The sequence below is a fragment of the Ictidomys tridecemlineatus genome, chromosome 5, assembly GCF_052094955.1.
Source record: "Ictidomys tridecemlineatus isolate mIctTri1 chromosome 5, mIctTri1.hap1, whole genome shotgun sequence".
Taxonomy (NCBI): Eukaryota; Metazoa; Chordata; class Mammalia; order Rodentia; family Sciuridae; genus Ictidomys; species Ictidomys tridecemlineatus.
This window is the reverse complement of record NC_135481.1, coordinates 87,304,080-87,331,607: the sequence shown is the minus strand read 5'-3', so window position 1 is coordinate 87,331,607 and position 27,528 is coordinate 87,304,080.

The window sequence follows — 27,528 nt, the reverse complement described above, 5'->3', positions numbered from 1 at the left end:
CAGCAGGCTCCATTCCTCAGGGCTTGAGGTGGGGCTAAACATCATGGCAGAAGAGTGTAGTAAAAGGAACTGGCTCACATGATGATTCGGAAGCAGAGAGAGAGAGAGAGAGAGAGAGAGAGAGAGAGAGACTCCACTCTCCACAAAATATATATACCCATAGCCACACACCCCCAAAGAACCACTTCCTCCAACCATACTCAACCAGCCCCCAGTAACTACTCAGTTAATCCCATCAGGGATTAATTCACTAATTAGATTAAGACTCTAACTCAAATGTTTTTCCTCCAAATATTGCATTGTCTCACAATGCAAACCAAAACTTGTAAATATTTCAAATAAGGTCACATGGGACCTGACTGACCCCAAATCCAATGCCTGGTATTTTCAAGAGGAAACCCTGTGAAGACAAGGATACAATCATGTATGATGGAGACAGAGGTTGGAGTGAGGCATCTACAAGCCAGGAACACCAGCCACACCAAGATTGCTGGAAACAATCAGAAATTAGAAAGAGGCAAGAAAGTATCTTTCTCAAGAGCCTTTAGAAAAAGCATGGCCCAGCCAAGCCCTGACCTAGGACTGCTCACTTCCTGGGCAGTGAGGCAAAACATTTCTGTTGTCTTAAGCCAGACTGTGGCAATTTGTTGTGGCATCTCTAGGAAACTAATATACAAACACATATATTGGAGATGTACACAGGGCAGCCATGTGGCATACTCCAGGGTATCCAGCATTGTATTCTGCATGTTCTGGGATGGTACAACTAACTTATGTAGAACACAAGAATGGTGTCCCCATGGAGCTGTGAAGAGTAGCAGCTTCTTTATGTGGGAGAGAAGAGGCAGTACAAATTAATGTACAAAATATCAACTTGGCAGTGAATCATGCTGGAACTAAGGGCTAATCATGAAAACAGCCTCATCTCATATGATATGAAACAATTCAGTCTGGATGCAGTACTGGCCTAAACAAGAAAAAAAGATTTTAAAATTCAAAAAGAAGATACTAAATAGTTTTATAACATTGAGGTTAAGAATTATTTCTTAAGCATAACACACACACACACACACACACACACACATAAACACACACACAAATAAACCCAAACTTCTTCAATAAGTTTGACTATTTTGAAATTTAAAATTTCTGCAAAACAAGTAGCAAAGTGAAAACACAAGAAACTGAACAAGAGATTTTTGCATTGTGTATTCCATATGTAAAATTGATATCTAGAATATATGAAGAATTCCTAGAAGCCATAAGAAAAAGATAAAAAATACAAAAGAAAAAAATAGCAAAATATGTGAACAGGTAAGTCACAAATTTATAGCCATGAAATTTGATTCTATCTCTGAGGAAAAATTTAAAAAGTTTGATAATACTAATGATTGGCTAGAATATAGACACATGAGAATTGTCATTCATTGCAAGTCGGGGTATAAATTTAGTAGGGCTATTTGGCAATATCTAGTAAAATTAAAGAGACATCCTCAGAATCCAGCAAGTCCACCTTCAGGTGTATTCTCTAGGGAGACTTAAACAGGGACACAAAGAATCATGCAAAGCATATTCACTGTGTACCATATGGTATAGGAAAATGCTGTAAACAAGTTTAAGGCCTATGAATCATATCACTGGTAGATCAATTGTCCATATTTATGTAAATATTTATATACTCTATAAATATATAATCATTTATACACATATAAAAAACTGTTCACAGGAAAAAAAATATATAAATAATAATAATGATTTTTTAAACTATGCTATAAAGAATGCATGCTATATAACATCACCATGTACAATTTTAAATCTCATAAAAGAACCATAATATATTTTTTTAAAAATGTGTGTTGTAAAAGCAGGAATAAAAAAAATATATGTTATTTTTAGTTATCATGTATGTTGTGGTGACATAAAAATGGACTATAAGAATAATACGGACTTTGGGATAATATTTACTTATTGGGAAGATGAGAGAGGAGTGAGATGGGTGCTTTAATATATATTTTACTTCCATTTTTAATCTAAAGTAAATATGACAAAAGTTGGTAATAAATTTATAATAAGCTCTGGTTTAGGACAGTTCATGACATCTGATGTAATTTTTCTGATCTTTTTGTGGGCTTGAAATAAGTGGTAAATAAGACAGAGACAGAGAGGGAGGCAGCAAGGTGGTATATTCTGAGATAGGCAGGTTATGAGCTCACCAAAGCAGCAGTGTGGTTAGTAGAGGGAGCTTGGCTGTTGTGCACAGGCAGACAGGTAAACTCTAACTTCTTTCAGTTGAACTACATAACTATTCCAGACTCTGCCTACCCACCAGAAGATGGATGAATTAAAACTTAACTGAAAGTGTTGTGTGAAGAGTAAACAGAGGAAAATGTAAAATTCCCAATGCATGCCCCCAGGGTCCACTGACTGTGCCTGGTCAGGGGAACCCACCTTCACATCCTTAAGACAGTGGAAACAATGGGGTCTGTGCAGAATACATTCCACCTTAACTCACTGGACAGAACTGAATTCTCTGTTCTGATTCAGCTTTTTACCCCTTTTCCATTTCAGTAAAAGTAATTTTGAAAAGAGATTACATGCCTTTGGCATAAAGAAAGATGCAGACTATGGAGAAAATTGTAGGGATTCAGTTTCCACCAAAGTATCCATTAGAAAGGTAGGTGAGGAAGTTCCCATGGCTGTGCATTTAAGCTTAAGTCACTTACTTAGGAGATCATGGCACAGGCCTTTCACCCTTAGTTGTTAATGACCTTACTTTAAAGTACTGAATGGAACACGCAGTAGGGTCAATTGCAGACTCAATGACAAGAATTAAAGCACAAAGCTCCCTAATGAGATCTGCACTTATTCCTTGTGGTTCAAGGAACACTGTAGTTAATAGTTTACAGCCTGCAGGGTCAATCCCCTTGCAGAAGCAGAGTTAACTTAGGCATTCCCTGGGCTGTATAAACAACACTGTCTGTAGTAGGAAGCTTGACCCTCCTTTTATCATGCCAGGAAATTCTTGGACTACAGCCAGGGTCTGATATTTATGGTTCCATAAGCATTTGACTCTAAAAGTCTCTAATGCTGGAAAATGACCACTGGTCAGTTGCTAATACACGAGTGGTAGAACAAAGTTGCCCTTTAAGAGAGGGTAAAGGGGAAAATGCTCATGAGAATAATGTGCAGCAAGCATGACATCTACCTACAGAGTAAATACATACGTGTGTTTAATACATACCTATGACAGCCCTTTGTGTGCATGTGTGTGTGTGTTTCTACAGAGATGCTAAAATGTTAAAATAAATGCTTTAAAAATTTAAACAGCATCTACTTTTTCTATATATAAAAAGGGAACAAATGCTACATGTTATTTATCAAAATAGTGAGATGTAGGTTCTATCCCAGTAGAAAGTAACTTCCTTGAGTTCCTTGGGTTGAAGGGAAAGCTGGAGAGCTGCTTTCATCCATTTTTTCTCTGCTCTGTATAAAAAAATAAGTGGAGTGGGGGTGTTCTTCAGAGTAACCCAGAAATTGTTTATTCTCTTATCAAAAATAAATAAATAAATAAAAAGAAAAGAAAGATTTTGCAAACTTTTTTTGGACATAATATCCCCTATCTAAAAACACAATTCTTCATTTTGAAATCCATTAACCAACCTTTCTAAGCATTTTTAAATCACATAGGATTCCTAATAACCGAATCAGAAGCTGCAGTTGCGTACATTTTCTAGACATCCTGTCTCCACGGTAACCTGTTTCCTCCTGACAGGCTGGAGGGGCTGGAGAGAAGTGAGAAGATGGAGACAAGATGAAGTCACATCCAGGGACGAGGGGGCCACTGGCTGATGGATCGATTCCGACAAGAATAAAACAATTCATTGAAACCAATGTCAGCAATGCGCAGGTGCGTCTCAGAATTCATGCTGCACCAGAGAGTTGCAAACACTGCACTGTTTCTCTCAGTAACGGTAGTGCCCAATAATCAGATTAGACGCTATTTTTTAAGCCTGAATTCCATAGTAAAACGTCACCCAGAAATCTTCAGCAGGTTATTCTGGTCTACACAATTCAGGCAAATGACAGAGAAACCATAGGCATGTTGCTGGAACTAATGGATATCTTGCCAGAAGCTTTTGATGTGATTAGAGGGAAGATGGAATCTCCTTTCCAGGCATATTTGAAACTATCTAACTTGGCTACCAGCAGGAATGCTCTCCAATGCAAAGTGGCCCTAGTTCGAATAGAACTGACAATGTGGAAACCACCCAAACTGTGCCCAACCTGTGTGTTCTGCACTTGGTATGAGTTAAAAGACACTGGGCAGGGACATCAGATTTTGCAGGGTTCACAATGGATTAAAACTCAGTTCTCAAAGCACTGGGGCCCAGCACCTAGTGAATTGACACACATGGCTCTTTCCTGCCTCTATCTCCCTCCTAACCTAACACCTAAGTCCTGCTCCCTCTGCTAGTATAAAGACAATGCGCTCCTCACCTGAAAGAGCCAGGCATCCTGCAGACAACTGACCTGCAGAGACAGAATCCTCAATACCACCCACTCATGTCCTCTGCACGGTCACTTATGCTGAGCCCTAGACAACATATCAACACAAGATTTGCCACATCCTAATGAAGAAATGCTTTTATTATTATTATAGTAGTAGTATTTCCATTTGAAGGAAAAGGAAATAGGCTTATCAAAATTCAAGTATGTGCAGAGAGTATACAGTGGGGAATCCAACCTTAGCAGCATCACTTTGAAATCTTTGTTCATCATACCTATTCTACTGCCTAAGATTAATAAGATTTTGCCATTTGCTGGATATGAAATTGGGTCCAGTTAGAGATGCTCTGAATCTCATCTTTCTATAAAGTAGGATCATCATCTTTGCTGCTTTTTTTCAAAAGAATCTTACAGTCTACTTGAGGTGCGAGGCTACTTACTGGATTATACAACAAAACAAAAAAGGGAAGGGGAATGGTAGAAATATTTTTAAAAGAAAAGAAATCAAATATAAATGTTCTAGGATATATAAAAATAACTATAAATGAAAAAAACCTCTAGGGTGATAGTGTAAGCCAGTTGTGCATGGTGAGCATCAGTTGAGATGGAGTGATCAGCAAAGGCCTCTCATGAAGGTGACATTTGACTTCCTGGGAACTGATAAACAAGAATTTGTCCTGCAGGTGAAGTCCATTCCTAAGAGTAGGGACACCAGATAAAAATCCTGAAAACAGGAAGAAATGAATGTGGCTGGAACAGAGATATCCACTAGGAGAGTGAGAAGTAGGAGGCTAGTGGGCTCTGGCCATTACTCTGGAGAGTTTGGATCTGAGTCCATCCTCTTCTATTGATTCAAATATACTTTCCCTTTGCTTACATGTGTCATCAATGCAAAGTAGGAAGACCAGATTCCTGACAACAGTCATGGGAAGTCTCCGGAATAGGAACCCAAAGACGCAGAAATTGAGTGGGCAAGAGAACATGCCTTGAGGGAGCTAAGTGTTAGACCAGTTTATTTATTACCATAGACATTTTTTTTCCTGAAGTAGGAGGGAGTTATTTGTTTGTTGGGTTTTCATTTATTTTGTTCTTTCCCCTTTTCCTTTCATTGGAGAAAATGCAGATGATGAATGTGAAAGAACATCTTATTCCAACAAAGAGACTGAAAGGTTTTGTGAAGCTCTAATACCAAGCCCCTAAGAACATTTATTAATTCACCCAGCAAACTTGTACTGAGACCGTCGCTGACACCAGTTTCCCCTGCATTTCTACCTCATAGGACCATGACTTTTTGTGTGTGCCATCATAATGCTCAACCCCAAACAGTATGTTCAGTTCCACAGTTTATTTTCCAGGTGTAGAAGACCATATGACTTGGTTCTGGACAAGGAGACATAAATGGAAGTTACTGGTAAAATGTAGGCGTTCTCACACTAAAGTGCCTTGCAGACCTCCAGCTATAGTGGGTGCAGCTGACTGAGGTTGCAGCTGCTGTGCACACACATCCAACTGGACATCTGCTAGCTCCCAGCCAATGATAATGTGGCAGAGACACTGAGGCAGGCCTATTCCTGGGAGACGTGGGATTCCTCTGAAAGGAGCTCTGAGTGACGTTTCCTTGACATTCCTTCCAGCCAACTGCATCACAGACTAAGATGTATCCACGAGCTTTCTTTCTTTCTCTTATTCACTCAGAGTCAGATTTTCATCATGGACTTACTATTCTTCCAGCCTCTGCCAGTTACCTTGCATTGTCTCTTCCAGACATTTCATGTTGGCTATTGTCCTGGTTCTGGTATCTGCTTCTCAGAGAACCCAGCCTAACACAAGAAGTATAGAACCTGTGTGTTGTTATAAGAAAATCTCTAAGTAAATTAAGTGAAAAAAAAAAAGTAAAGGTTTGGAACAGCATACAGAATGTGCTACCTATTATGTTAGGATGAAGAGAAAATGAAAATATAAATGCACGTTTGTTATGAAACATAAGTGCAACTATAGTAATTATACATGGGGTGGGTTTTATAGCAGAAGCTGGAGGGCTGATGGAAGACAGGAAGAAAGTAGTATTTTTTAATTCTATCTTTTTACACATTTTTTGTTGTTAGCTGAGTGAAGATATTATACCTATAATTTTATTAAAATAAAAGATTCAGTGTCTTAAGAAACAAATCAGATTTGGGGAGTTCTGATTGCTCTGGAACTTGTGACACGTATTTTCAATAAGGCAATTTAAGAATTGGAAAAGCTTTTTTGTAAGTCATAAGAAGACATCAATTACCCAACTCAGTTGCATGCTGGAGCCCCAAAGCAGCGACACTCCTTATGAAGCTGTGAAAACTATTTAACACCCTTCTAACAGGATTCTATAACCACTCACAATATGCACAGGCACATCAACAGAACCTCCATTCAGAATCTGAAGCTACCATCTTCTGAATTGACTCTTTCCTAAGTTTAAGTATCTGGCCATGATAGTCCCTGATATTAATTCACAAATTCTAAAAATGGCAGGTTCAGAGAGACCTATGAGAACCCGAATTAATCTCCTCTCAAGAAGGTGACTGTTTTAATGGGACACACAACCCTGTTTCCTCTGCTCAGAGCATCATTTAGAGATATAAGCTAGAGTCTCTTCCTCCAAAACAGTTTGCAATGTTTGCTACTTGCAAGAATGGGAACCAAATTGTTAATACAAGTGTTTTATTAATATCCTTAATAAAGATTTTATTAAAACTTGATAAATTATATATCTTTCAGAGACAGACAGTTTGGGGGAAAAAGATGTTTGTACTCTTGCATACCACCTCACACTAAAATTAACAAGGATATTATTTAACCATGATTTTTTTTGAGGGAGGAAGATAACGAGTATTGTCAAGATTAAATATTCAAAATTTTATATATTCAGGAATTCATCTAATACATGTATAATATGCTTGGGAGAACACTATAGTTTTAAAAGTGACAACCTGGAAAATTTAGACAATACAGTTACTGATTGAGTCTCCAAATATCATTCACTTTTGCTTTAAGCATGAATTCTTTATATTATAAAGTATCTGTGTTCCAGGGCAGAGCACTTGCCTAGCATGTATGAGGCACTGGGTTCAATTCTAAGCACCGCATATAAATAAATAAAATAAAGGTCCATTGGCAACCAAAAAAAATTTAAAAAAGAAAGAAAGAAAGAAAGAAAACTTGGTCACATGGAGGCCTTTTTTCTATTAAGTCTAAAGAATGTTACATAAAATTACATGTAAGAGTTTGTGAGGGGAAAGGGGGAAAAAACAAGGGAGAGAATTGAATAACAGCAGATGGGGTAGAGAGGGAAGATGGGAGGGGAGAGGAGGGGGGATAGTAGGGGATAGGAAAGGTAGCAGAGTACAACAGTCATTAATATGGTATTATGTAAAAATGTGGATGTGTAACCAATGTGATTCTGCAACTTGTATTTGGGGTAAAAATGAAAGTTCATAGCCCACTTGAATCAAATGTATGAAAGATGATATGTCATGAGCTTTGTAATATTTTGAACAACCAATAAAAAAAAAGTCTAAAGAAAACTTTAGAGGTCTTTTTGAAGATAATTTTTGGAAAAAGGCCACTCTTAACTGAGCTCCCACTATATCCTAGGCTCTGTGTTAGGGACTTCATATAGATTATCTCCAAATTTTACAGTATCTCTACATTAGGTAGGTATTTTTCTTTTCTTCAGATGAAATTCTAGAATCAACACATAGGAGGCAGATCAAGAATTTAAACTCATGCTCTTTATACTCTGTGAACTGCCTCCCAGCATTGGTAAAGAAAAAGAACACTTCACAATACCTGGCACAAAGTGTATGTCCAATAAATGTGAGTTTCCTTGTTACTGTGTTTTATTCTCTAGGCACAGAATTCACCCATCTGTCCTGAAGCTGTTCAAATAATCAAATTTCCATTTGCTTTTAAATTAGATTTGTTGTTGACCTAAGGAAATCAAATAGGAGATGTTGCTCTTTATATGTCATTCAAGTCATATTTTGCAATCATATTGGAGCCAGTGCAGGTGGAAGACCCCCACCTTGTAGGGAAGACAGCAGACCTGGTGATACTGTCCAAAACATTAGTGATACTTTGAATGTCAGAAATTAAGCTTCAGGGTGACTTTCTCTACCAATATCAGAAAACAAACACACTATGGGCAAGGTAAGCATCACCATGCATAACTGGGCTGTGGTTAACTTCCACTGAGTCTTGCAAAGAAAACTGAGTTTATGCAATAGGAATCAGAGCTCCAAAGTGTTAAAATTCTAGGAATAAAATACTTAGAAATCTTTGATAAGGACATTGGAGACCACATTATATTTGCATATTTTTTTGTTTTACATTGCTATATGGCAATTAAACAATACAGAATATTTGTTCAACATGAAAAAGTAAAAACAAAAACACTGCTAACAATTGTTATGTATCCTTCTATCTTAACATTTGTGATACATATAAAGGCATATCCTTTTTTGCCTCATGGGCAAACATACTTTATTCATGATTCTGGATCTTGCCTTTGCATTAAATGTACCTTCAAGATTTTGCTCAGTGAGTACACAAAGATTGCATTGGTCAGGGTTGCCAATTGTCAGCAACAGAAGTCTGAGTGATTAAACCAGCATGACATTCGTGAAAAGTATACTAGGTATATTTCTGAATAAGATGGCTTCACAATGAAACCTGGAGACTTTTCAACAGGGATTTACTCCAAAACCTCATTGTTGTGCTTCTCTGCTAAAGGCATCATCTCTGGGTGCAGTCCTCTTCTTTCCTCAACTGACATGACAGTTACCAACCCTTGGATGATGTTGCCAGAAATAGTGCCTCTTCTGCCCGTGCAGAAGAATGAGGACTTCAATCACCACCCTCATCAGAATGACTTTTGTGCACATCTGTGTTATGGTTTCAATATTAGGTTTCCCCTAAAAGCTTGGGTGTGAGACAGTGCAAGAAAGTTTAGAGGTAAAATAATTGGGTTATGAGAGCCTTAACCCAATCTGTGAATTATCCTCTATTAGGATTTAACTGGATGGTGATTGTAGACAAGCAGGATGTGGCTAGAAGAGGTGGGTCATTAGGGATGTGCTTCAGGGTATATATTTTGTGAGTTAGGCTTAGTTGCTCTTTCTCTCTTCTTTCTGGTCCGTGTCCTGAGCCACTTCCCTCCACTATACTCTTCTGCCATGATCTGTCTCACTTCAGACCCCAAAGAATGCAGTCAGCTGTCTATGGACTTAAACCTCTGAAATCATGAGACCCAAACTTTTCCTCCTCTAATTGTTCTTGTCAGGTCTTTGGTTACAGCAGCAAAAAAAGCTGACTTAAACACCATGCTTCTTCAGATGGCAAGTTTCCAATTTAAAGGCTGTGGTCAAAGAAAGCAATCAACAGAATGAAAAAAAAAAAAAAACAACCTACAGAATGAGAGAAAATGTTTGCAAAGTGTACATTTGACAAGGGATTGATATCATGAATATGTAAGAACTCAAACAATTCAATAGCAAAAGAAAAAAAACCCACAAATAACCAATTTAAATATGGGCAATAGATCTAAGTAGACATTTCTCAAAGGAAGACATATACATGGACAAAAGTACGTCAAAAAAATGTTCAGCATCCTAATCATCAGGGAAATGCCAATTAAAACCACAAAGAATATTACCTTACTCCAGTAAGTATGGCTCTGATCAAAAAGACAAAAGATAACAAGTGCCAGTGAGGATGTGGAGAAAAGGGGACACTTGCATGTTGTTGGTGGGAATATAAATTAGTACAGTCATTGTGGAAAGCAGTATGAAGGGGCCGGAAGAAAACTGAAAATAGAACTTCCATATGATCCAGCATTTCCACTACTGAGCATGTAGTCTAAGGAAGTGAAATCAGTATGTTGAAGAACCATCTGCACTCCCATGTTCATTGCAGTGCTATTCAAAATAATCAAGAAATGGAAATAATCAAATTGTCTCTCAACTAATAAGTGGATAGAGAAAAATGTAGTACATATACACAAAGAGAATACTATTCAGCTGTAAAAAAGAACAAAATCCTGTCATTTTTAATGATACGCATGGAACAGGAGGTCACTGAGTTAAATAAAAGAGACACGTAAATAAAAGTACTGCATGATCTTTCTTACATGTGGAATCTAAAAAAAGGTGATCTCAAAGAGTTAAGTATAGAATCGTGGTTACCAGAGGCTGGAAGAGTAAGGGAGATGGGGAAAAGATGATTCATAGGTACTAAGTTATAGTCAGGAAAAGCAATTTATTGTTCTATTGCACAGTAGGATAACTATATATAGTGATATAGTTTATATATGTATTTAAAAGCTAGAAGAATTTGGAATGTTTTCAGTATAAAGAAATGATAATTGAATGGATAGATATATTTACCCTGGTTTGAACAATACATGTATACATATATCAAATGTAATATGATAGTCCATAAGCATGTATGATTTATATGTTAAAATAAATAGATTTTAAAAAATAAATAGATAAATGCAAAATCTTTAAATATTATTAAGTCTTTGGAAACTCACTCTGAATGGGAGATCTAAGCAAAGAAAAAAGGAGGGAGAGAAAAAAGAAGGAAAGAAGGAGGGAAGAAACATGAACAATCATCCAATAAAATATTTTTTTCTTTTAAATTGGTATATGTTGATAGCTCTCTCAATACAAAGTTAAACCCTAATTATGAGTCTAAATAGTACTTCAATAGATATCCTTATTCAAAAAATTTTAAGTATGAATAGAAGGTAAATTCATGGAAATAATGTTTCATGATAGTCAAAGACCATGCATGTCTCTAAGATTGATAATCATTATCAGGATGACTTCCAGAATATTGTTCCAATGTACACTCCAGAGTAGCAGTGTGTAAGGGCACCTCCTTCTACATAACCCAGTCAACACTGGATAATTGGATCCATTTATTGCCAACTTAGCAGATAAAAAAGTAGCAACTTTTGGCTCCAAATCCAACTTCTTGAGTTATAGAGTGAGGCTAAACATCGTTTTCTCATATATTCCTTTCTTACCTAGTAAATACTTGCTATATTTTTGTCAGACTATATTGTCTAATTCCTATTATAAATTGTTGGTTCATTAGATTTAACTTCTATCCAGAAACTTGTTCCCTTAATTGGAAATTTGCTAAGTTGCTACTTTGAAACTCCAAGAAAGCCACAGATCCTTGCTGGTGATCATCTTTCCCCCACATAATTATTTTAAGCAAAATTACCAAGAATATATTGCCTTAAAGTCAGGGACTATTTGTTTATATTAAAGGAGGACAGTTGCGGGGAGAAGGAACCCGGTTCTTCTCTTTCTGAGCCTAGTGTTTAGCCCTCCTATAACAATAGTGCTACCCAAAAGGAAAGGTCGTCTTCATAAAATCCCTTCAACAACCAGCACAATTTTATCTCCTTCCCCAGAAAGTAGGAAAATTTGAAAATCCAACTCTGCTAACAGTTCGACAGCATCTTGAACATGTCTAATCATGTGTGTTGGCGTAAACGAAACATAAGGATTTGGGCAAAAGGAGACACAGCTAGGATCATTTAAGGTGGAAGCCAGATGGGTATAGGTCCTAGATCAGTGTCCTCCACGTCTGGCTGCCCGGCCCAGCAGGATGTACATCATCTGGTAACCAGATCCTGTTCCAGACCTATGGAATCAGACTCTTAGATGTGGAGCATGGTTCGCAGCAACCTACTTTAAGGACCCTTTCAGGTCATTAGAATACAGACTGACGTTTGAGAACTGGCTAGAATAAACACAAGCTGTGGTGGCAGTCTCTGTCAATATTTCTTCTCTCTGAAGATGTTAGAGAAGAAGTCACTGCCTCCAAAAGCAGTTACAGGTAATACTAGCCCCCTTGGATAACCCAGTCCTACCCACGGGTCATAGAAAACTGCTAAAGCAAATTTCTGGAGCAAGTTTGAATTTCAGCCAAGCTCTTTATAAAGTTTTGTCTGGGTACTTTGACATACCTGAGTAAGAAAGGAGTGTTCAAGGCATGTATATTTACACATCCACATACACAACTGTGTCCATCAGAAAAGGCACCACCTGCGGAGTACAGCTGTCCAAGAGAAGTGAAAGATTTGCCTCCATTAAGTTTGCTCACTGTGTTGTAACTATATTTCTGGACTTCCCCTTATCACAGTGTGACGTCCATTTGCACACCACGTTTTTCCAGTGACTGAAAAGTGATCGCTGCAGCTTGGCAGCCTGCAATGCTGCACAATCATTTATTTCTCACAGCACTCTATCCTGGACGTTCCCATTGAGCACAAAACCTTTGAAGTCCATGGTGCATATAATTCAGCTGACAGTGGATTGGAATAGAGTCCATCTAAATAAAATCCAAGCCTGAGCAGGCATCAAAATATCTCTTCTATAATTGGCAAGTGCTATTATTCTCCTGAGCTATTAGAGAGAGAGAGAGAGAGAGAGAGAGAGAGAGAGAGAGAGATTTTCAAGGTTACATATTTTATCGACTCTTGCTGTAATGATTTTTCTTTACTTTTGAAAGAGTTCTTATGTCTCAAAATCTTCAACTGCTCTCAAAATCTCTCAAACTTTGACTTCGTTTATATTTACCAATGTGCCCACTAAGAAAACAAGGAAATATTTTTGAGACATATCTCAAGCTTTTTGACCTGTGAGGGTTGCTTTCGATTCCCCTGAGCTTTTCTATCTAATTTGTATAAATTCTTTTTAAATTGGGATTCACTCACTTAATGTTCAATGTCGGCCATGACATCCTAAAGCAATTTCAGAAGACAGGGGTAGTTCCAGGATACAGTCTCTTCTCTGAATGGACCTCTAAGAGGAAGGATGGGAGGCAACTTTGGGAACAGAGAGCAAGGAGGCTTCTTGTTATTCTAACATGGCAAACACTGAAATAGTTATAATAATAGCCTTTAGCTTTCAACTTCTGCTCCTCATGGACCCCAAGTTAGCATTTGAAACGTCCTGTCTATGTTACTATTTTTAATTCCAGGTTATAATATAAGTAAACCTGGCCTAAGAAACACCTGGGGTAATTTAATAATAAGGCAGGACACAAAAGATGCTAACAGTTGGCACTAGGGCATAAAAACACAGAGAATATAAAATGTAATAGCAATTGCCAAATGTAATACAATTTCATGAAAATGCAATTAAATCAGGTTGGATAAATAGCTTCCAGGATATAATAGCAAGAAGAGAGAGTTCATTTCAATGAAGTGAAAATGGCAAAAAAACTGAATAAATAATTTAAAGCTGGAAATGAAAAAGTTCCGTGTGGAGTTTAGAAGACAATTGAGCTCATCTGACCTTGTGCAAGTCAGTTAACCTCCTGGGGCCTCACATTCCTTATTAGGGGAAAGTGAGGACAGGAGGGAGGGTTAGACTACTGATCTCAAAGGTCTATTCAAGTTCTGAATTTTCCTCCTGGGCTTGGGAGGGAATGGAAATGTAGGGCATCAACACAACAACATTAGTGGCTCTGGAAAAGAAATGCACATATACAAACTGTGAATTTGGGTTTCATATGAAGCATTGATTTTATCCCCTGGGATCCTTTGTTAATCTCTACAAAAATAGAAGATAAGAATAAGTGCTTGCAATGGTTTAATTTCTGTGTTCCATCATTTCCTAGCTACAGTTTCCTCTTATCTAGGGTTACAAAAAGGCGGTCTGCATACAGATAAACCATCCCATGTGGCTAATGCCACTCTGCAGTTTCAGGTTCAGTCACTCTCTCCATTTTTCTCCCTATCTGCTGCTTTTCATTCACCTGATCCTCCAGGATAGAGAAACTAGCTGGATGCTAATCAGTGAATGGGGAAAGAGGAAGCTGTGTTACTGCAAACGGGATAGATCACGGATCACGGGTCAATCAAGCAAGGGCTCTAGTGAGAGATGTTAGAAATTTAATTCATTTAACCACGAAGACATGCTGAAAGAAAGCAATGCCTTCATGCAACATATAGACACAAGTCAATCACAGAGAGCAGGGGGGATTATTGTGCTTCCCATGCTTATTCATAAATCCATGAGTTCTTGAGAAAAAAAAAAGAGGTGTTTCTAATCTCACCTTTTTTTTTTTTTGCCTGCAATATAATGTAATCAAAAAGACAATTGATCCTATATTCTTTATTGTCAGCTAAGGAAATGTTTCTCACTCTCTTCTTCCAAAGTAATTTATCAGCAAACATGAAAGTAAAACTGGATCTTTGTCAAGAAAGGCCATTGATTATGCCTACTAATGCTCAAATTCCTGGTTGGAAATGTATTTATTTGCTAGTTACATGATATTTATTTATATTTATTTGTATTTTATTTTAAATGTATTTATTTGCTAGTTACATGATTAATTATAACCATTGACCCTTTAATGGCATTGATAATTCCTCCTTAGTAGGAGTAAGACAGGGAGTATGGTGGAAATTTAAGTCACTACAATACTATAGCAATGAGATTAGACAATGTACTCTGTAATCAGAGTGCACCATTTCCTAGTCATGGGGACCTCCAAATTGCTGTATAATATATTCTTTGAATGCTAGTATCCTGAAATGTAAAGACGGTGATATTCACAGTAACACCTACCTTATAGGTATGCAATGGTGATTAAATGAGATACTATAAGTGTTTGGAAGTGCCTGGAACATAAATAAGTACTGTGTGGGAGCAAATATTATAAGGAACAGGATATAGGAGGGACTAATAATAGCAGTTCCAATTTCAAAAGTCCTGATTATAGAAAATCAGTGCCCACTATTTTGTTCTCCTAGTCAAACATTCCTCACCCTGTCATTGATTATTTAAAAAGCATCCCTGTGAGGTTATACTATGTGTTTTCTATGTGGTAGCAAGAAAAGGAAGTTGTTTCATACTTCCAACAGTGGGTATTTGCAATTGCCTGTTTCTTTCAGGCTGAAATAAGAACTCAGACTAATGAGGGCAACAGGAGTTAATTTACAGGGAAAAGACATAGGTCAGAAAGCAGTCCAGATTTAGAAAACCAGAGTTTATAAAGAACTGGATTATTTTTCAGAATGATGTCTAGAAGTCTTCATTTCTCATGGCTCACCTCCTCTGACTTCAACTTCTCTTGCTTTCTACCTTTTTCCACTATCATTTGATAGTCCTTGCATTCAGATTCCCCAGAAGAATCTATTTGATCTAGGTAGGTTTTGTTTCTATTTGTGTGTTTCATTTTTGTAGGAAGTAGTGGATGCTTTGGACAAAGTTCTTAGGCCAAAGCCTTCCTAGGACTTCATGTAGCCTACTTGTATTTTTAAACTTAGAAACCAACCCTGATGCACCACTTATGACCAGTGTGTAAACTTCTTGCAGTACAAAGGCAAATCATACTAAAGAACTGTCTCGTTGGCCATGTTGTTGGGAAATTAGAGTTGCAAACATTCATAATGTTATAAATCTTTCTCTAGTGGAAGACCCACAAAATCTTGGAGAGTTTGAACACAGATTATGCCCCACACTGCCTTCCTGAACATGATAGGTTAAAATGCGAATGTAATTGGCCTATAAGTTATCTTTAATTTCACATGGTTTTGTTGATATCTAGGAGGCCAAACCTAACTGAAGGCCAGACTGAAACTATCAGAAAAAAAAAAAATTCCTAGTAACAGTTATAGCTGCAGAAAGCCTTGATGTAAACTGTGGAGCCAACCTAGATGTCCTTCAATGGATGAATGGATTAAAAAATGTGGCATTTACATACAATGTAATATTACTCCACACTAAAAAAGAATAGGATCATGGCATTTGCAGGGAAATGGATGACATTAGAGCAAATTATGCTAAGTGAAGTTAGCCAATCCTCCCCCAAAACAAATGCCAAATGTTTTCTCTGATATAAGAGGGGTGACTCAAAGTGGAGTAGGGAGGGAGGGGAGAAAAATTACCTCTAGATAGGGAAGGGGTGGGAGGGAAAGGGAGGAGGAAGGGGAATAGCAAGGATGGTAGAAGGAGACCCTCATCATTATACAAAATACACGTATGAAGATGTGAATTTGGTGTCAACATACCTTATATACAAACAGAGGTATGATAAATGTGGTATAAAGATGTAATGAGAATTGTATGCAAAAAAAATAAGAGAGCTCATGTATAATGGCATAATTTGGTGTGAACATACTTTATATACAGAGTTACAAAAAATTGTGCTGTAAATGGATAATTATGAATGCAATGCACTCCACTATTGTCATGTATATAAGAAATAAATTAAAAATTAAAAAAAAATTTAAAAAGGAAAGCCTTGATGTAGAGGAGTTACAAAGAATTTTACAAAATGTGTAAATCAAAATCAGCTGAAATATTGGGTCAACACCAACAAAATTACTCCTAAGTTCAAATAAATGCCTAAGAAGAGAGGCTTATTCTATAGGAAAGAAAACTACCTCTCAATTCATTTTGTTCCATTGTCCCAGATATGGAATACCTATAAAATCTTAAATACAGTATATATAATATATAATGTAATAATATAGCATATAATTAAGTAACAAGAATAAAAATTTAAAATAATAATCATAATATTAATTAATATAATACTATGTAAGATCTAGGTTATTATTTCCAAACTATTATTTCGAGCCATCTATGTTCTCATCATTGAAATATTCACAGAATTGAAAACTTGGGACTTAATGTGTTAAACAAATACAAAGTTCTTTAAAGCCACGACAGGATACGGGTTGTGATGGAGTATTTGTTTCTAGCTGGGCTTTAAATTTCAGTAGTTTCAGATTTATTCATCTAAGGACCAAGTTTCATGGGGATTCAAAATATGCATGACACATATTTGTCTCACTTGGAAAACCAGAAAAATACACATATGAAAGTATGATTGTGACACATTAAATGAATAATTATCTACAGAAATGATGTAGGTGGTGAATGCTCGTGAACACCATCCTCAAGCTTGACTCTACATTACCTGAAGAGCTTTTAAACCTAATGATTGCAGGGATATCTAACTTAATTGGTGAGTTAACTCCAGGCATTATTATTTTTATTAAATGGACACTTTTATTAAAAGGGAGAGGAAGAAGATGAATTAGTGTGTCAGAAAAGTCAGAGAATGCTTTGGGAAAAGATTTGGAGAAGACTTTTAAAGGAATCTGGACATAAAAGAGAACAGATTATTCTAAGAGAAAGAAAATAAGAGCAAAATTGAGAATCAGGTTGTGATATGTAATTCATTTTGTAAATGTGTAAAGTGAACAAGAATTTGGAGGAGCATAAATGCCGGGATGAGGATATGGAATTTAACAAATTATTGGGGGAAATAAGAAGAGATATCAGAAGCCTGTGAAGAGAAAACCAATAAGACATTAAAGATAATTATATAAATTGGCTGAAAGTGTGGAAAATAACCAACCTTCCTCAAGTTTCAAGGTTAAAAAACAATCCTTTTTCATACTGAGAAAAATCTCATTTTATTCAAAAGCTCAAAAAATACTTATGGTAATCGAATGTTTGTCAGTATCTAGAGTATTGACACTGGATTCTTTCCTCTGAATCAGGGTATATCTAGTCTACAAAGTCTTTGATATTGAGGAGTCAGGAAATGAAAAATAAATTATAGTTGGTTTCTATCTTTCAAGTTCATCTTAAATGATTAATACTGTACTATATATCATGTACAAGGACATACTCCTTCTTGAGACTCTCTGTGTCATATATAATTGAACTTCTGTTTGGGTGGCTTTTGGTCTAGGTGCCGTATCAGAAGACAGCAATCTTATCTTTATGAAAACCTTGAAATTGTATGATATAGGGGAAATAGCAATGGATTTAAATCAAGTTGTCCCATCAAAAAACTGTCTGGCCTCAGAGAAGTAGTTAACCTTTGGGGGCTTCAATTTCCTCATCTGTGAAATCAGGAAAGTGACCTGGATGATGTCTTACATTCTTTCTAACTCAAATTCTATGATCCATTCGCTCCCTGAAATTCTTTTCCACTGGATGGTTAATGGTTTTGAAAATAAACATTCTTTGGCCCATCTACTTTTCTTAACATCTTTATCTTTTGTATCTGCAAAGATTTCTGTTTTCTTTATGTTTAGCATAGGTAAAAGGAAATATTGTGTGAGTTTGCTTAATGCACAAAATGAACTGCAAATTAGGCTATATCTCTAATCTTACCATGGGAATACCCAAATGGTTCTGCAATGCCATTGTCCCAATTTCATCAGCATCTCTTTTTCTAGTAGCATCGTGATGTAAAAGTAGATGTCCCAGAGATGGCATCCTGTCTAATTTTCAATTAAAGATTTCTCTATGCATCCTTTCTTGTCAGTATTTTCGAGTTTACATAAAAACATAAGTGTTGCTTCCATTTAAATAAAAGGCTCTCTAAAAAATGGGTGCTGGGCTTGCCACGTCAAAAACAATAAAATGGAGTTGACCGGAAAGAGTGCAAGAATCCATTAGAAATGCTCACCATAATCATACTATAGAGGATTTATGGCATTCCAGCTAACCAACTGCTCATGTGACTTTGGTCTATTGAAGGTACTGGGTTAAGAAGTAATTCTGTGATCAACTACTAAGTTTTATTTTTTACTTTGCTTCAATTATTACAACTGTAGAAAAACTGATTCTCCCTCCCCTACTTTTTTTCATCTTCTATGATCAAAATGTAGCTAAATGCAAATTCCTTTTTTCTGTTAGGCTATGGCACAGCCTACAAGAGGAGGACATTTATTGTAGGTTCCAGTGCTGTCCTTAGAATTTCTTGCATTTTATTTGGTCTAGTCATCTGTTCTGTCCATGCCAACAATTGGAAAATCTCCCTTTCCTTGAATTCTGGTGGGCATTGAAATTCAAAATGACTTTAGAAAGAGGTAGTTTCTGTTAAAGAGTACTGAAGTATAGACAGTCTGTAGTCATCTGATGTTCAAAATGCATTCAGGGACAGAAAACCAGTTTTCAACATTTGAATGATTCACAAATGTATGCCAACTTCTAGACTTAGATGATCCTGAGTCATCATGACACCCAAGGGACGAGAATCCTTGGTTTCTTTTCCTTTGTAAAAATATTTTGTTGTAACTGACACATGGACATAATGCATATGATTTAAATATGTAATTAAACAAAATAGTGAAACAAATATTAATGAACCAAACATCATAATTAAAACTGGAACACTATCAATCTCATTTTTACTTCTATAGACTCCTCCCCTATATTCTCATTTTTTAGCATTCTCCACTATCTTCTATTGTGTGTTTATTATCCCATTGCTTTTATTTACAGGTCCCACATATGTAGGAATCCCCAAATCAGTGATTTTCAAACTATAGGTCATGGCGATGAAATCAAGTTTATGTGTCACTATTAACGTTTGGTTTTAATTTAGAAGAGAATAAACATGGTAAGTGTAACACTGCAAGTAAATTTGTTTCTCTCTCTCTCTCTCTCTCTCTCTCTCTCTCTCTCTCTCTCTCTCTCTGTGTGTGTGTGTGTGTGTGTGTGTGTGTGTGTGTGTGTGTAAATCATTTCTTATTGTAGTTCATGTGCCATATATTCTGGTTGTCAAATGGGTTTTAAAAACACTGCCCTACATTTGCACGTAAATGGATGGAGTTAGAGAATATAATGCTAAGTGAAGTAGGTCAATCCCCAAAAACCAAAGGCTGAATGTTTTCTTTGATATGAGGATGCTGACTCATAATAGCTGTGGGGAGTAGCATGGGAGGAATGGAGGAACTTCAGATAGGACAAAGGGGAGGGAGGGTAAGGGATGGGGCATAGGAATAGGAAAGAAGGTAGAATTAATTAGACATCATTACCCTAAGTATGTGTATGAATACATGTATGCTGTGAAAATACTCTCTATAACTGTAATATGAAATGAATTGCATTCTGCCATCATATATAACAAAAATAAATAATTTAATAAAAAACACTGCCCTAATTAATATACTAATAATTATTTGGTTTGAGCTTTATAAAAATTGTGTAATGTTGAATATATTCTTTAGTGGCTTGTTCTTTATAGTGTAAGATTCATCTGTTGATTTATTTTCACTGATGAATAATATTCTTTGCAGAGGAATAATGCAATTTATTTATATCCTCCTGTCAATTGGATTGCTTCCAATATCTTATTATAACAAAACTGCTGTTTTGAATAGTCTTGTGCTTTCCAAATATACTGTGTGGGTTTCTAGGAGACCATATATAGAAAATAAATCACTAGATTTTAGGATATGTGTATGTTAAAGTATATATTGCCAAAATATTTTCTAAATTGATTATGCTTGCTTTCTTTCTTGGTATACCCTCTTCTCTCCTACTTAGTTCTTTATCTATCTACCCAGAAAATAGCCTCATATTCTTGAATTCCCAGCAATCCACGCATACTCAGAAGCTATATTGCCCTCCTAGCTCTTTCCTGATTTTTAACTTCCTGCATATGAAAGATATTTTGATACCTATTGTGGCTAGGAAACACTCTCTTTCAGATCAATTCCTTTCTATTGTAATGAAAATCTCATCAGTTCGGAGACTCTGATAAATCATTTTCTTATCCATGATCTATCTGCTTCATTCTCTGTTTGATTCTTGTTGTCAAATTTAACTTAATTTCTCTTGTATCTGCTTTTTTTTAAATTGGGAAGGATTCAAAGTTTTACTTGACGTGCAGGCTAGCAAGATCTTCTACCATAGTTTCATAAATGCTGGCAGAAGATGTGAGAACACCAGGTCAGAAATAAAGGTCTTTATTATTTATAGTATAGCAATAGCTAGAGTATCAGCTAGGGCAGGATCCCAAGCCCCGATTCTCATCAAGACTACATAGGGAGAGTTGGATATCACCTGCCCATGCAATGAGTTGCTTTATAGGAGAGGAAATCTGTGATTAGGATCTCTATATCACTTATATTAAATATAGCATAAACATGACTGTCCATTGTTCCAAAGGGATACACTATCTTTTCTTCCAAATCTGAAAGAAATTCTACTCTAGGCTCCAAAAGAGGACATTATTTCTATTCTCCAATATAAATCTCCTTGAAAGAATAGTTTGGGGCAGTATTTCTACTCTCTAATGATATTCATTATATAAATGTCCTGAAAGACTAGGATATAAAAATGAAGTCAGTACCTACATTCATAAGACATGCAGGTGATAGAACTGTAAAGAACTCTCTCAATACTATTCTATAGAAGAAATTTAAGTCTAAACATACTTGGAAAAAGCTAACATCAATTCATCTAAATTAAATTGCTAATATCAAATTTTATAAAGAATGTTTATATTTACTCATTTGTCTAAATCCTCTGTGTTAGAATACATTGTGCTATAATAACAAACAACCACTAAAATCAGAATGGTTTAATAAAAATCATTTTAGCCTTTTAATTATAATTGTCTATATAAGTCTCTCTTCCATACTGTTAACCAAACAGATAGAACTCTCTCTCTTCTTATAGATGCACCATGAACAGTGCCGTCTGCTCAGTTCCCCTAGCATTAAAGGAGAGAGGACTCATACATGGGTTTTTCACTCCCTTCTCCTGGACATGACCTATGTCACATTTCACTAACTGGTACTGGTTACATGGTCTCATCTAATGACAAGGGTACTGGGAAATGCAGAAAAGCTGACGGAATACCGAGTGAGCATTCCTCTCTCAGCCACATTTTATTAGAATATTCAAGCACTTTCCTATTTTTTTGTTTTGTTTTGTATTAGCAATTCTAATATACTTCTTAGCCTAGACAAACAGATCAACTTTGCCCAGGATCCACAAAATCTCTTTGTTGATTTAGCCACTCAGTCCTCTAGAACAGGAATTCAGAATCCTATTCCTATGTCTTCATAACATTGAATTGGCTTTCTGATGGTCATTCTTCACAACACGGAAAATATGCTTACCATCAAGGGAAAGGAAGATTGCCCCCTCATAATGTAAGTCTCTTCTTGTTTTGAACTTTGATTTCTTGCTGATATTAAGCCAGGATTCAAGAATGAAGAGATCCATTCAAAAACCAAAACATGAAAACCAGGACTCTGGGAGTTCAGAGTGCAATGGAGAGGGACACACACACATAAGCCAATACCGTAAAACAACAGAATATGGTAGCTGTAATACATGTGTGCACAGGCCACTGCACTATCTCAGAAGAGGAATCATTTCATGCAAATAAAAGAGACCATCTGATTCTCCAAAAACTTCCTGAATGTCATCCTGAAGAAAAAAAAATAGTTAAAAAAATAAATTAATTAAAAAGTGAAAGCAGCTAGAAAGTCATTTTATAAATAGAGAACAACTAACCAAAGGACAGAGGTAGGAAAGAACATGACTCTGTTTTTAAAGTGCAAGTTTGGTGTTTTTGTTTGTTTGTTTTTTGTTTGTTTTTTTGTATGAAGGAAGCTTAAGGTGAATGGTGAGAAGTCACAAGAGATAAAAATGGGCAGAAATGTTAGATGATGGGAGAATCCATTGTACTCTAGAACAACGGGGAATTACTGAAGGATTTTAGGTCTGATGGGGTTTTGGTATTATGCTGGTTCTGAAAATAAGCTGAGATATTGGAGGTAAGTAAGACTGGGTAGGAAGAAGTGTTAGAAGGAGGCTTTTCCAATATCTCAGACAATAGTGAAAGTGTAGGTAGAGTGGAGAAAATGGATACATGAGATGTTAAGAAGATGGAATACAAGAGTGATAATTAAATGAACACAAGACAAGAAAGAGGCAAGACTCAACCGTCACTCCAAGATTCCAGAGCTAGAAAGAAAAAAATACTAATTTTAGTTTGAAAACAGAATTTGATTTGGGTTGACAGCTGTGAGCATCATGGAAAGTCTTCGGATCAGAACATCAGCTGAAGTCATGAAAGTAGAGGAGATTAGCCTGGGAAAGGTTGATGAAGAGAGAAGAGCGAGCAGGAACATGGCAATATCTTGAGAATAATCACAACAAAGGAGCATCTCTACTAACCGAATGTACAAGCTTATTGTCTACCTATGAATTGAATAATATAAATAAACATAAATAATTTAGAAATGCTTTGCCTCACCAATATTGACCTCCTGCACATAATCAGCATAAATAAAATGATAAAGAAAATCACTGACTTAAATGGCAAATTGAAAGCACTTGTTAGTCACCACAAAACACTAACTATATTTTATTCTTCCAAAGCTCTTGTCTTCTCTGGTGCACTGCTGGAATAATCACAATAAACCTCACAAAACTCCCAGGAGGTAGGAAATGAGCGTGGCAGTACTCTGTGGCATCCTTGTAAATAAGAACAGATGCTCATCCATCCACAAAATCATTTTGTGCCAGACTGCCTTAGGTCATGGGGTGGTTGAACAAAGGAAATCCCAGTTTTCTACCTGTCCCAGCTCAAAAAGATTGGCACTAGATGTAACTGCTGTTGAACCAACTAGAGTCAGGAAATCTTTCACACAGAACAACACCTTGGGATATTAGACCCTTGCCAAGGAGCTCAGAGCATGTCTGAGTCATTAATTCACTCACCCCCAGGCAGTCCTTGTGGGATAGAAAACGGCTTTGCATACAATTTTTTAAAATCTGAAGCTTTAAAGTCAGCAAATTAGTGGCCAAGTCCAAATCCTAGTAAAGTCCTCTTTTTACTAAACCCAAATACTTGGCAATATCACCTAAGTACCTAGAGGGATCTTGGAGGATGCATGTCCTAGAAACTCCCCCAGTGGGCTCAGTTGCATCCTCAATTCGCTTGGTGCTGAGCCATTTTGACTCACCACCTAAAAGCTCTCAGGAGGGAAGGTGGCCCAGTCTCCACTCCCATTTCTTGTCATCCTATCCTGAACTGCTGCTGCTCCTTTTAGCCTGATTCCAAGCCAAAGACCCTGCTGTTTTACTAGAGGCAGAAAATGAGTAAGGAAGAGTGATAATTTCCATCAACAAGTACCCTGGGACATTCACTTGTTGCTTTGTCATGTCACCTCATGACATGTTGAGCTTCTAATTCACTAAAACAAGGAGTATAATCACCCTATCTCACTTCCTGGGCATATTATATGATTCTTAATATAATAATATAAAAATGTTTTAACTCAACGCCTTCATGTAGTTTACAACTTTTGATAGAACAGAACATCCTCAAAAATATGTCTTTCGGGAAAAAAAAGAACACCTCTTCGCCTTTCAAAACAGAAGGGTGAAATTCACAGAAATTATTATTCATTTCTACTCAGGGATGAATTGTTCTTCTGAGAATCTCTTCCACTGTGCTTTTAAATATTGTATTATGCAACATGAAATCCTGTTTTAATGCAACATATTGATTCTCTTATAGACCAGGGTATTATCGTCTTAAAGAGATTCAGAGTAAATGATTAAACATGGCGTATGCCATTGCAGTCACCAGCAATTGAGCATTCCCTTCTGATTGGTATGTGTGATGGCTGGCTGCTCAAGTGATGAGCAATAGAACTTTTTACACTAGTGGCTACAAAATAAAGCAAAAGACAGCCCAAAGCATCTGGCTGCCCCTCTTCCTATTAAAATAGTTAATACATATTAATTTCAAAATTGTGGTACTCTTGGTTCCTTTAGGATAGAAGTCTTTTCTATACCTACTATTGGTATAACTTGAGAAAGCAAAGAGAAGAAAGTAAAAAAACACAGTTTATTCAGTGAAATTTGGGGACAATAGGTAGAGCTATGTTGGTATCCAGCAACTTTCAACATGTTTACTCTCAAAACATATCTTCTTTGTTGTTTTAGAAAGCACAGCTTTGTGGGAAAGCATTGTGGTGAGAACAGAATTTTATTAGCAGCATCAGCTTGTAAGATGGAGGTATTGTTTATATCATAGACAAATGCTGACTAGAGAAGATCTGGGAGGGAAGAAGAGATCCAAAGTGCTATACACTTACTTATTTGGAAAGAATTACCTAAAATCAGCCTCTGTGTGATTGGCACTGACACTTCTCCTAGTCTTTTTTTTTTTTTTTTTTTTTTTTTTTACAGCTGTGACTAAAAGACCCGACAAGAACAACCATAGAGGAGGAAAAGTTTATTTGGGAGCTCAAGGTTTTAGAGGTTTCAGTCCATAGATAGCTGGCTCCATTCCTTGGGGCTTGAGGTAAGGCAGAACATCATGATGGAAGAGTATGATGGAGGGAAGCAGCTCACATGATGATCAGTAAGCAGAGAGAGTGCTCTTCACTTACTAGATACAAATATACACCTCAAAGTCATACCCCCAATGCCCCATCTCCTTCAGGCACACACCACCTGCCTTCAGTTACCACCAATCCTATCAGGTGATTGATTCACTTGTTGGGTTAAGGCTCTCATAACCCAATCATTTCTTCTCTGAACCTTTTTGCATTGTCTCACACATGAACTTTTGGGGGACACTTCCTATCTAAACCAGAAAGGACACAAAACCTAATATGAGCTTCCATGGTTTTGGGATGATTCTCCCAATATCATGCCCAAGAAAGATCCTTGGGGGGGGCAATTGTGCAATTTAGCTGGATTTGTGTTTTCTTTACTCTGAACACTCCTGGGACATGAGTGTCTTTCAGATTTCCAAGGAGGTGCAGTCGTGGAGAAAAGAATAAAGTTAATGACAAACTATAAAGGTTCAAAATCTGAATACATCTCTACTAGGAAGCAAAAATACATTGGGAAGAGATTCTACTCATGGCAGAAGAATATATCTTTTTGACCCTTTTGGAATTATCCCAAAGTAGCAATTGTAGGAGGGGGCCACTTCATTTCAAATGATTATTTTTTAAAATTGGTTCTTCTTAGTTATACATGACAGTAGAATCTTTTTTAATAACATTGTACGATCATACATTCTCATAGGTAGGCTTAATGGTAGGATTCACTTGGGTGTGTTTTCATGTGTTTACATGAAAAAAATTATCTTAGATTTAGTCTGTCTTTCCTATTCTTATCCCCTTCCCTCCTTTCAATTTAGGTTTAGGCCATTCCCCTTTGTATAATCTACTAATTCTTCCCCTCTCCCCCACTTTATTATGGCTTAGCTTCCTATCATATCATTTAATTTGGTTTCTCAGCTTACATTGGGAGCATAAAGTTTTAAATAGTTCTGACTTAGCCCATGTGCCCTCATCTGGTCCCTTATAGAGCTGAGACCAGCTGACTGTCCAGTGGATTTCCCATTTCATACCAACTTTTCCATTTAAGCCCTTTGCTGTTTGTCTGAAGGCCAATCTCCATTCTTCAATATATGGATCCCATCTTAGATTTTTCAAAACAATTATAACCACAGAGTCATCCTGAATGGGGAAACGAAGGGGATAGAGAATAAATCCAAAGAGTTCTTTCTGAATCAGCAGGGATTTAAGAATGGGACTTTGGGGTGGGGATAACCAACTCTAAGAAAGAGAGATACTCCTCAGTGGGCAGAGTGGAGTGGGATTAGGCACTCATCCATCTTTAGGAGAGAAATATTCCCATTGGAGGGCTGGGGTCTCTGACAGAGTGGAGATAGCAAGGAGCTAACAGATGGCCACCAGCATACCTGATTTTATGGTTACATGAAGATTCCCTGCTATAAGATGGTTGTGTTACCTTGCAGCAGGTGTCTGGCAGAAGAACTCTAAGGAAGGAGAAAGTAATAATGTCCTGGAATAAGCACTGCAGAGAAGCATGCCTAGATTTAGGCAGGGCTACCTTCTTTAAAATGTAAGTTTTGTTATTAGTTAGGTATGGAGAGGCCAATGGATCAGGACACTTCTGCCATTGATAAGATGTTTCTCATGGGTCCTTTGAGGAGGGAGGCTCCCATGATACAGAGCCTTACACTGGGAAGCACCAGGATCCATCAGGAGGCAGAAGAAGTGAGGAAAAAGTATGGGCAGAAGCCTTTCCTGTGGTTTCTGTGGAAAGGAATGACCAGGCAGTATAAACTTGCTTAGCATGGGTAGTCTGCACAATTTCAGTGGGCTCTTGCGTATAGGGGCTGGTCTCC